The following is a 12,941-nucleotide window of genomic DNA, read 5'->3' on the forward strand; positions in this document are numbered from 1 at the left end:
TTACGATGAAGGAAAACATCGTGAGGAAACCTGCATGTGTCTAATTTCACTGAAATTCTGCCACATGTGTATTTACCAAACCGCACTGGAGCAGCGTGGTGGAATAAGCTCCAAACCTTCTCCTCAAAAAAGGGAGAGGAGGCCTTTAGCCCAGCAGTAGGACATTCACGTGCTGTTACGGATAAAAAAAACACACACACACACAATGTGCTGTGCAAACATATACAAGTCTATAGTCGATTCCAATAGCAAGTAGAGTATATAAGCAACTTTGAAATTTGGTCGAAATCTTAATATTCTGTGGTATTGACTATGGATTCGCGAAAAATTTACCGTTTTGGTTATCTGTGAAGTTGTTATCGGAACTTTGTAAGTAAAACTAAAGTGTATATAAGTAGTTAAGTGTAACAGTGTCGTGTTATATATAGAGATATATTGATCGAGAAGTGTTTGTGGTGTACAATACAGCAGAGCTGGTAGCGAATCGCGTGGAATCGCATATCTAAGGTTTGCTAATCTTTTAAAAACGAGTAGAGTTTTCTGCTCACCTGAAAGTATATACAGCGTCTAGGGTCGTTTGGGTCTTCGAGGAACACTATTTGAAACTCGCACGCCTCCTGTAAAGTGACATAAATAATAACATTTATAATTTAATAAAAAGGATACTAGTCAACTGCGCAACATATGGTTCACTCACGTCCTCGGAGCGCTGCAGGTCGCGGCGCGGCGCCAGCGCCAGCAGGCACGCGTGCGGCGCGTTGAGGCCGGCGCCGCGCACGCAGCTCACCGGGAACACGGCCACCCTGCCGGCCGACACTACTGTGATTTGCGTTCAACTATATATATATATATACCTGATCCGAAACTAAGCAGAGCTTGTACTATGGCAACCAGACAACTGATATACTATTGTATAGACAATTACACACAGACTCAGGTAAAACAGACATGTTAATGCATCGTATATATTGGTATTATTACAGAAACCGCTGTTAATAACTGACGAGAATATGGCAAGGAACTGCGTTGCGCCGCAAAAGTCGATACTGGACACTTGTCTATGGTGTAGACAAGGAAATCAAAAAGGATGAGGAGTGAGTAGCTTCACAAGCCTTTATTTAACCCGAAGTGTTTCTGGGTGAACTCTTATGTATGACCTTAAAACGAGTTCCATACTATTGGTAATGGTAATAGTATTGTCTATAGCTACGCCAACCACCCTTGCTAGATACTTGCCTTTCACGCCAAAGGTCGTGGGTTCGATTCCCACCCAGGACAGACATTTGTGTGCATGAACATGTCTGTTTGTCCTGAGTCTGGGTGTAATTATCTATATAAGTATGTATTTACAAAAGAAAAGTAGTATATGTATTATATCAGTTGTCTGGTTTCCATAACACAAGCTCTGCTTAATTTGGGATCAGATGACCGTGTGTGAATAATGTCCAATATTATTATTATTATTATTATTATTTTATTATTGCTTTCTCAAGATAAGTAATATCGTAGGCCCAGTAACAACACTATTATTAATGAAGTTTTATTAAATCGTTACTATCGAATGAATACCTATGGATTGCTGTTATCAATAGTATTAATAATAATAATGTCCTCCAGACCGATTTCGGCCAAGGCGGCCAATCTCAAGAGAGATTAGCCAACTACGCAGGAGATATTATAGTGCACAAGTGTGTACGCAAACACAGGTGCACTCTCTATTCCCTAACTCCCATAATCCGATGGGACGCGATCCGATACGACCGGAAAGAGTTCAGGCGCAGGACCAACGGCTTTACGTGCTTTCCGAGGCACGGGAGTGTACACACTTCCAACTTCCAGACTCCGGGCTGCTACTGAGAATTTTCTGACAGAAATACCCAATAACTTTTTATTGGCATGACCTGGGAATTGAACCCAGGACCTCCGGGGTCTGCGGTCTTATATCAAGCCACTAGACCAACGAGGCAGGCAAACGAGTTATCGATAGTATTGTGAACAGAGAGCTATAGTAACTATCGATAATATCGACAATATTGACAAAAGACGATACTTTCGGAAGTACTGTCGATAATAGTTTTCGAGGTCAAACTATCGATAGTTCTGCAACACTGATACCTGGGATTAGGTAAATGAAACTACAATTTATTAGATCACTAGAACAATCACTTCTACACTATATATACTCAGTAGCGAATATCTAGACAGCGCGATTCAGAAATGTGACATTTCGAATGAGCGCCATCTATCGTTAACGGGGTGTAACATACGCCATCATACAACTGGATAATAGAATAACGGAAGCTTTTACAAAGATTAATATAATTGAAAAATGAGTATGAAAACTAGATAAAGATGTTTAGACAACTTGTAGCCGAGATGGCCCAGTGGTAAGAACGCGTGAATCTTAACCGATGATCGTGAGTTCAAACCCGGGCAAGCACCACTGAATTTTCATGTGCTTAATTTGTGATTATAATTCATCTCTGCTTGACGGTGAAGGAAAACACCGTGAGGAAACCTGCATGTGTCTAATTTCACTGAAATTCTGCCACATGTGTATTCCACCAACCCGCCTTTAGCCCAGCAGTGGGACATTCACAGGCTGTTACGGAAACGAACGGCTTAGACAACTGCACGGGACTAATAATGGTACTTGTGTGTGCGTGCAAGCACAGACAGTCTCTATTCCCACACACTCTTAATCCTATTGAGAACCGAGATGGTAGTGAATAGAATGTGTAAATCGTTACCAATGATAGCGTGTTAAAACCCAGATTAGCACCACTAAATTGGAACAGCGTATTGGAATAAGCTCCTCATCAAAGGGAGAAGAGGTAGGGATTAGCCCAGCCGTGGGACATAGACATTTACATAAAATCCCAGGGTGAAAATTAGAGAGAGTTCAGGCGCAAACAATGTCTTTACATGCTTCCAAATCTCACTTCTAGTGTACAACTTACTTTTACTTTTCTTTTCTATTTACTTATTATAAAAAAATAACGCCTCTGCTGGGCTAAGCCCTCCCCTCCAATTGTGATTTGGAGCTCTAAATTGCTGTTTCAATGCGGGTTGATGGATATACATAGCAATACTTCATCCCATAAAAGCAGATCTCCTGACAATGTGCCCATTCATCAAAGTGCAGTGGTGTTTTGCCCGGGCTTTGCAAGTGGGTGGGGGATTGTTCTTATAGCATATGGGCCACCTGATGGTAAGTGGTCACCAACGCCCATAGACATTGGCATTGCAAGAAATGTTAACCATCGCTTACATCGCCAATGCGCCACCAACCTTGGGAACTAAGATGTTATGTCCCTTGTACCTGTAATTAAATACTCAATATTTAATTTAGTTACTAGAACTCACGACTTCAACAAGATAATAACGAACGTACCTTGAGTGAGAACGCCTATGAGCGTCGACTTGCCCGCCTCGTTCGCCCCCATCACCGCGACCCGCAGCTCGACGCTCTGCTGCGTGTCCGCCAGCTGCGAACCGAGTACGTACTGTAGCGTAGACAGGTTTAGACAGAGATAGAATTATCAAATCTTTTGACCCTTATCGTGTAACCAGTGTTGGTGTTTGTTTCGCTACTTAAGTAGCGAAACAAACTTGACAGTTGGTGCGTTCATTGTGTTTTATGTTCAATTTTCGCTTATATTTATGTTAGAAAACGATTCTAATCCAGTGTAAAGGCCGAGAAACAATCCTTATATCATATCGATGGTTATACAGTGGTGCAGTGTCGTATTATTTCATGTTAAAGCGACAGCAAGAAGAAAATTGCCGGCGTGTATTTTCACGCGTAAGTACGACTATTTTGTCTCAAAATATAGTTTCTCAGTGATGTTTATTTATAGCATAGACGGAACCTTATATCGCATTAAAATTCTAAAGATAATATGATTTTCCAGTTTTTATTATTCATAACCTATAATTATTTATCATGTAAGTGCTGAAAGCATCGGCAAAAAAAAGTCCCGATATTCGATAAAAAATATCGACTCGTCGACAATGAAACAAATAAATATGGAGTCCATTAATAAACTAAAGTGCTTCGTTATATGTATATATGATATTTTAATTTATTCGTTATCCTATTTATAGTTTTCTAACGACAACATGATTTAACATTCTTCATGAATTTATAATATTATTAGATTCCGAGTCAAGAGGGTAACATAGAAATATATGTGGCAACCATTCTTTATGAGGAGAACGCTAATCCAGTACCATATAAAGATGCCGAAGTACTATTGATAACGGAAACAAAAACAAACAATGCAACGGTTTTCGGGTGTAGGAGGAAAAGAAAAAAATATTATAATTAAAAAAAATGTATAATAAACATTAAAAAGTAAAATTTAATAACCGTATTTAGTTTTAATTAAGTCCCGAAAATCTCCCAAAACAGGGAACGCGGGTACTATGGCAACGTTATAAGCACACATCGACAAACCATCTCCGTCTCGATCGCGGCCTCGCGGCCCCTCGGTGTACCAGTTCCAGGCGTGCCCACCTTGCGGATGTACATCTCGGCGACGGCGCACGCGGGCGCCACGCGGCGGGCCCGCGCGCCCACGAGCGCGGCGCCGAGTGCGCGAGCCATGTCCCGCAGCGCGCGCAGCGACGCCCGCAGCGCGCCCGCCCGCAGCCCGCGCAGCGCGCCGCAGTCGCGCATGCCCACCACGTACACCGCCGCGCCGCCGCCCGAGCGCAGCCACCACTTCAGCTGCGGGGGGGGGGCACGTGTTGAGGTGTCAGGGTGACAATACGATATATTTTTACTGGAGGGAGAGCTTTGTGCGAGCCCGTCCGGGTACGAGGGGGTGCCTCGTCAGATATTCTACCGCAGACCAGCGGTACTCGGTATTGTTGTGTTCCGGTTTGAAGGGTGAGTGAGCCAGTGTAAATACAGGCACGGGGGACATAGCATCTTAGTTCCCGAGGTTGGTGGCGCATTGATGATGTGAGCGATGATTAACATTTCTTACAATGCCAATGCCTATGGACGTCGATGACCACTTCCCATCGGGTGGCCCATATGCTCGTCCGCCTTCATATTCTATAAAAAAAAAAATTATCTCGCTGAATGTCAATCGCCTATCAAAATTCATTTTAATTAAACGATTCGCTAACTAACAGCTCCACACGTGTGTATCCGGGGCATTATTATGCTTTTGACATACCGCTTAACGTTGTACGTCACTCGAAACGGCGCCACCTATCGGCCCCGAGTGGAACTACGAGCATCGCATCGATATATTTCACGAGCACAACCTCAATAAAATTGTTTGTATTATACGCTCAAATTGAATATACATATATATTGCTTAAGCGACATATAAAAACACTATTGTTTTTTTTTAATCCGTGTTATAAAATGAATTACCTCGTGACGTTGAGCTGTCAAGACCACAGGGTCTGTATGAAAGCACACACTGTAGCTCGTGGTTGCGTTTTATCAGCGTTAAAAGTCAAATTTAGCATATTTTTAAAACCTGATACTTATACAGAAAATGTAACCAGAAAATATAACCTAACCTGTCCTAACCTAACCTAACAGTGTGTCGGTCTCACCGAACGATTAGATTAAAAGAGTTAATTTTGACGAGACGTTTGGCGCGGTTGGTAGGTACTTGCCGAAGGTTGTGGGTTCGATTCCCACCCAGGACAGACATTTGTGTGCATGAACATGTCTGTTTGTCCTGAGTCTGGGTGTAATTTTCTGTATAAGTATGTATTTACAAAAGAAAAGTAGTATATGTAGTATATCAGTTGTCAGGTTTCCATAGCACGAGTTTTGTACAAGCTTAATTTGGGTGGCCGTGTGTGAAAAATGTCCCAGGATATTATTATTAGTTTCAAACATTTAGAATTAGGATTATGTTGTTAATGTACCAGGAGAACATAAACAGTGAGACGGTCTCACCGAACGATTAGATATTAAAAGAGTCAATTAGTTCCAGTTAGGATTACAGTGTTAATGTACCAGGAGATCATAAACAGTGAGTCGGTCTCACTGAACGATTAGATTAAAAGAGTCAATTAGTTTCAGTTAGGATTACAGTGTTAATGTACCAGGAGATCATAAACAGTGAGTCGGTCTCACCGAACGATTAGATTAAAAGAGTCAATTAGTTCCAGTTAGGATTACAGTGTTAATGTACCAGGAGATCATAAACAGTGAGTCGGTCTCACCGAACGCGGATGGCATTAATCGAAATAAGATCAATGTTAAATATATTCGATTTGGCCCTCAGAACATCCGACGCCGACGATTCCGGCGACGAGTGCTACGGGAGTCTACCCCCGGAGCCTCGTTTCGGGAACGTCGAGTACAAACTGCAGCTGGTCTCGCCGTGCGAGCGACGCTTCCAGCACCTGGTGACGCAAGTGAATAATAAATAATATTAAATATATAACATTATATATAACTTAGGTAGCTAACTGGGTAGGTATCACCCACTCATCAGATATTCTACCGCAAAACAACAGTACTTGGTATTGTTGTGTTCCGGTTTGAAGGGTGAGTGAGACAGAATAATTACAGGCACAAGGGACATAACGTCTCAGTTCCCAAGGTTGGTGGCGCATTTGCGATGTAAGCGATGGTTAACAGTTCTTACAATGCCTATGTCTATGGGCGTTAGTGACCATTCACCATCAGGTGGCCCATATGCTCGTCCGCCTTCCTATTCTATAAAAAAATATATTTATAAGGCTTCGTATCCAGAAGTTTTTGATTCGATTATCCCAGCTGTGGGTAAAAATGCAGTTACATTTTTAAACAAATTAAATGATACCTACTCAGTCGCGACAAAAACCGACTTTGTTAATATTATATTGTAATATCATTTATTTTATCCTCAGATAAATATTTTATGGTCAAGAAACTTAGTTGTAATTACAATGGCAGTATAAAATTTGATCTTGAAATTGTAATGACGTCATTGGTTGATGGTATGTTAGCTGTTTGTAGTGCGCAATACAATAATTTTTCTTTTCTACAGTTGAACTCGATAACGGTAGAGGGAGCGCTCGCCTGAACATGTTCAGGCATTTGCACGAAGTGAAAAGTGGTAGGACGTCCTTGCTCAGCCACGAGATACTCGGCTTCGATGCTCAGGTGCGCTAATGATTATTTTGATGTTTATTTAAATTAAGAACAATCCCCCACCCACTTGCAAAGCCCGGGCAAACACCACTACACTTTGATGTGCTTAATTAATGGCGCACATTGTCAGGAGATCTGCTTTTATGGGATGAAGTATTGCTATGTATATCCATCAACCCGCATTGAAACAGCAATTTAGAGCTCCAAATCACAATTGGAGGGGAGGGCTTAGCCCAGCAGAGGCGTTATTTTTTTATAATAAGTAAATAGAAAAGAAAAGTAAAAGTAAGTTGTACACTAGAAGTGAGATTTGGAAGCATGTAAAGACATTGTTTGCGCCTGAACTCTCTCTAATTTTCACCCTGGGATTTTATGTAAATGTCTATGTCCCACGGCTGGGCTAATCCCTACCTCTTCTCCCTTTGATGAGGAGCTTATTCCAATACGCTGTTCCAATTTAGTGGTGCTAATCTGGGTTTTAACACGCTATCATTGGTAACGATTTACACATTCTATTCACTACCATCTCGGTTCTCAATAGGATTAAGAGTGTGTGGGAATAGAGACTGTCTGTGCTTGCACGCACACACAAGTACCATTATTAGTCCCGTGCAGTTGTCTAAGCCGTTCGTTTCCGTAACAGCCTGTGAATGTCCCACTGCTGGGCTAAAGGCGGGTTGGTGGAATACACATGTGGCAGAATTTCAGTGAAATTAGACACATGCAGGTTTCCTCACGGTGTTTTCCTTCACCGTCAAGCAGAGATGAATTATAATCACAAATTAAGCACATGAAAATTCAGTGGTGCTTGCCCGGGTTTGAACTCACGATCATCGGTTAAGATTCACGCGTTCTTACCACTGGGCCATCTCGGCTACAAGTTGTCTAAACATCTTTATCTAGTTTTCATACTCATTTTTCAATTATATTAATCTTTGTAAAAGCTTCCGTTATTCTATTATCCAGTTGTATGATGGCGTATGTTACACCCCGTTAACGATAGATGGCGCTCATTCGAAATGTCACATTTCTGAATCGCGCTGTCTAGATATTCGCTACTGAGTATATATAGTGTAGAAGTGATTGTTCTAGTGATCTAATAAATTGTAGTTTCATTTACCTAATCCCAGGTATCAGTGTTGCAGAACTATCGATAGTTTGACCTCGAAAACTATTATCGACAGTACTTCCGAAAGTATCGTCTTTTGTCAATATTGTCGATATTATCGATAGTTACTATAGCTCTCTGTTCACAATACTATCGATAACTCGTTTGCCTGCCTCGTTGGTCTAGTGGCTTGATATAAGACCGCAGACCCCGGAGGTCCTGGGTTCAATTCCCAGGTCATGCCAATAAAAAGTTATTGGGTTTTTCTGTCAGAAAATTCTCAGTAGCAGCCCGGAGTCTGGAAGTTGGAAGTGTGTACACTCCCGTGCCTCGGAAAGCACGTAAAGCCGTTGGTCCTGCGCCTGAACTCTTTCCGGTCGTATCGGATCGCGTCCCATCGGATTATGGGAGTTAGGGAATAGAGAGTGCACCTGTGTTTGCGTACACACTTGTGCACTATAATATCTCCTGCGTAGTTGGCTAATCTCTCTTGAGATTGGCCGCCTTGGCCGAAATCGGTCTGGAGGACATTATTATTATTAATACTATTGATAACAGCAATCCATAGGTATTCATTCGATAGTAACGATTTAATAAAACTTCATTAATAATAGTGTTGTTACTGGGCCTACGATATTACTTATCTTGAGAAAGCAATAATAAAATAATAATAATAATAATAATAATAATAATAATAATAATAATAATAATAATATTGGACATTATTCACACACGGTCATCTGATCCCAAATTAAGCAGAGCTTGTGTTATGGAAACCAGACAACTGATATAATACATATACTACTTTTCTTTTGTAAATACATACTTATATAGATAATTACACCCAGACTCAGGACAAACAGACATGTTCATGCACACAAATGTCTGTCCTGGGTGGGAATCGAACCCACGACCTTTGGCGTGAAAGGCAAGTATCTAGCAAGGGTGGTTGGCGTAGCTATAGACAATACTATTACCATTACCAATAGTATGGAACTCGTTTTAAGGTCATACATAAGAGTTCACCCAGAAACACTTCGGGTTAAATAAAGGCTTGTGAAGCTACTCACTCCTCATCCTTTTTGATTTCCTTGTCTACATTGTCTATGGTGTCCAGTATCGATTTTTGCGGCGCAACGCAGTTCCTTGCCATATTCTCGTCAGTTATTAACAGCGGTTTCTGTAATAATACCAATATATACGATGCATTAACATGTCTGTTTTACCTGAGTCTGTGTGTAATTGTCTATACAATAGTATATCAGTTGTCTGGTTGCCATAGTACAAGCTCTGCTTAGTTTCGGATCAGATATATATATATATATAGTTGAACGCAAATCACAGTAGTGTCGGCCGGCAGGGTGGCCGTGTTCCCGGTGAGCTGCGTGCGCGGCGCCGGCCTCAACGCGCTGCACGCGTGCCTGCTGGCGCTGGCGCCGGGCCGCGACCTGCAGCGCTCCGAGGACGTGAGTGAACCATATGTTGCGCAGTTGACTAGTATCCTTTTTATTAAATTATAAATGTTATTATTTATGTCACTTTACAGGAGGCGTGCGAGTTTCAAATAGTGTTCCTCGAAGACCCAAACGACCCTAGACGCTGTATATACTTTCAGGTGAGCAGAAAACTCTACTCGTTTTTAAAAGATTAGCAAACCTTAGATATGCGATTCCACGCGATTCGCTACCAGCTCTGCTGTATTGTACACCACAAACACGTCTCGATCAATATATCTCTATATATAACACGACACTGTTACACTTAACTACTTATATACACTTTAGTTTTACTTACAAAGTTCCGATAACAACTTCACAGATAACCAAAACGGTAAATTTTTCGCGAATCCATAGTCAATACCACAGAATATTAAGATTTCGACCAAATTTCAAAGTTGCTTATATACTCTACTTGCTATTGGAATCGACTATAGACTTGTATATGTTTGCACAGCACATTGTGTGTGTGTGTGTGTGTTTTTTTATCCGTAACAGCACGTGAATGTCCTACTGCTGGGCTAAAGGCCTCCTCTCCCTTTTTTGAGGAGAAGGTTTGGAGCTTATTCCACCACGCTGCTCCAGTGCGGTTTGGTAAATACACGTGGCAGAATTTCAGTGAAATTAGACACATGCAGGTTTCCTCACGATGTTTTCCTTCATCGTAAAGTACGAGATGAATTATAATCACAAATTAAGTACATGAAAATTCAGTGGTGCCTGAACCATCTTGGCTGTTTTTTTATATGCTAGCAATATTAGCACAGACTGTGCAATATAATATGTAATGCGGTCATGAATTAAATTTGATTGAATGTAACAGGCGTCCGTGCATGTCCTGAGACACTCCACGCCAATCTACCCAGGGTTCCAGTGCTCTGTGCATGTCGGGAACGTGCGTCAGACGGCCATTATCGAGGTAACGAATACATACATCAAACTCACTTTGCGGAATGGAATTAAATAGTTTAATTTTGATATAATTTGTGGTGTTGCGTAAAATACTTAGGTATGATAATGATATTTATTTTTTTATGTTATATTCCTGTTTAGCGGTAGAATATCTGATGAGTGGGTGGTACCTACCCAGGCAGGTTTGCACAATGCCCTTACCACCAGTTACCACACACTCTTATAATATATTCTGCCGCCAAACAGCAATAGCATTGTTGTTGGTGAGTAAAACAGTGTAACTACAGGCACGAGGGACATAACATCTTAGTTCCCAAGGTTGGTGCCGCATTGTTGATGTAAGCGATGGTTAATATTTATTGCGGTGTCAATGTCTATGGGCGGTGGTGACCACTTACCATCGGGTTGCTCATCTCATCGCTGACCACGGATATATTTTTAGCTTTAGGGTATAATGTCTCCGAACAACGTGCTGAGCGTGGGCGAGGGGGCCTCCGTGCTGTTCAGGTTCGCCCGCTGTCCGGAGTACCTCGTGCGGGGCCACCGGCTGCTGTTCACGGCGGGGCTGGGGACCAGGTACCGCTCAACGAACCCAACGATAACTTCTAATTACAGTTGAATTGTTGAGCCAATAAAGTATATCGTCAGCTCAGTGTTGGTATCCGAGATCGCTAGCTCCACTGACTTTCACACATTTAATTTATAAGTGTTCGGTGAAGGAAATCCATGCATCGAAGCAGGTTGTGGAATAAGCTCAAACCTTCTCCTGAGAAGGAGAGGTTTTAGCCCAGCTGTGGGACATTTATATACTGTAACTGTTTTGAATCATGTTGGAATAAGTTTTGTTCTTAAGAAGAGATATCTTCGACCAACAGACACTTTTGTACTTTACTAGCAAAACCCGGTAGGTGGCTGTTAATGTGGTACAGCGCCATCTAGCGGCGTTACAACGAAGTGGATATTATAAAAACATCCATGAGACATACATCTAAATTTCAACTATGATGGTGATTCAAACGGTCCGAACTCTATTAATCACAAACAGATACACAAACAGCCATTTTTATATATTAACGAAATTGTTTTGTTACAGAGCCATCGGCCGGGTCACGCAAACCTTCCCGTACATACCATGAATTCTATAGAACACGGCTCCAATGTAAAATTCGAGATCTCTCTAGAATATTCTAGATAAATTAAATATATTAATTGTATCTGTAACCAGTTTTCTTGTCGTGTTCACTTCATGATTGCGTGGGAGGCGTTTCGCCTTGCGGATTAAATTACAAAAAACGACAAACGATGATGGTATTTTTATGTTACATAAAAACAGTGTTGCCAACCTCTTAGAAGCATCCTCCTGACGGATGAATTGAAACAAATACAAAATACATTTATAATATGATGTTAAAAAAAAGCAAATCAAGTACTGCAAGTAGCATTAGTAAACTTGAAATATACTCAATTAAATGAAGCTGAAGAGTTAATCCCCGGAGAGAATTTTGAAATAAAACGCAATTTTTTCGCAAATCCATAATGAATATCACAGATAACTCAAAATCTCGACCAATGATATCGCGCCAATTCAATGTCGGTTGTTAATTTGAGTTTGTCTACTCTTGTGGCTTTAATACACTAGTTATTTTCTATTTAAATGAAATAACATATTTATATGCATACATATATAACGTAACTGTTTTTAAAATGATAATCACGTCCCAAGAAACAAATCTTTAGGTTTGTATTTTTTTTTTTTTTTTTGTTAATGGTAGCTCTTACAATGCCGATGTTACTTTTGCATTAAGCCGCACTGATATGTAAGACTCCAATAAAAATTGATTATAAATTTAAAACAATAATGTTGTACGGTAAAATAATTTTTGTATTTATTTAAAAAATAAAACATGCTTAGCATTTTAAAAACACAAACGTCATGACGCCATTTTGAATTACAATTTTGGCGCCATTAATATAATCACTACCTCAAGAGGTAAACCAAAATTAGCTTTCATATTGTTAGTATTTAAACTTTGTACATTAAATGATATATCCAGTTCCTGTTTATAAATTGCAATTTTAAGTTAATGATACATATTTATATAACATTACGATATCTAACTATCAATGATCGGATTATTTAATGCCGATTTTACTTTAGACGATATGACATTGAATTTTTATGATTTGTATTAATTAATATTTTTATAACTATCTGTGGTATCGATATTAATTAAACTACAATAATATTAAACATAATTTAATAAAAGCAATTAATGGTTGATAAGTATGGGATAAATCGTTTTTCAAT

Source organism: Nymphalis io, chromosome 29 (genome assembly GCF_905147045.1).
Source record: "Nymphalis io chromosome 29, ilAglIoxx1.1, whole genome shotgun sequence".
Lineage (NCBI taxonomy): Eukaryota > Metazoa > Arthropoda > Insecta > Lepidoptera > Nymphalidae > Nymphalis > Nymphalis io.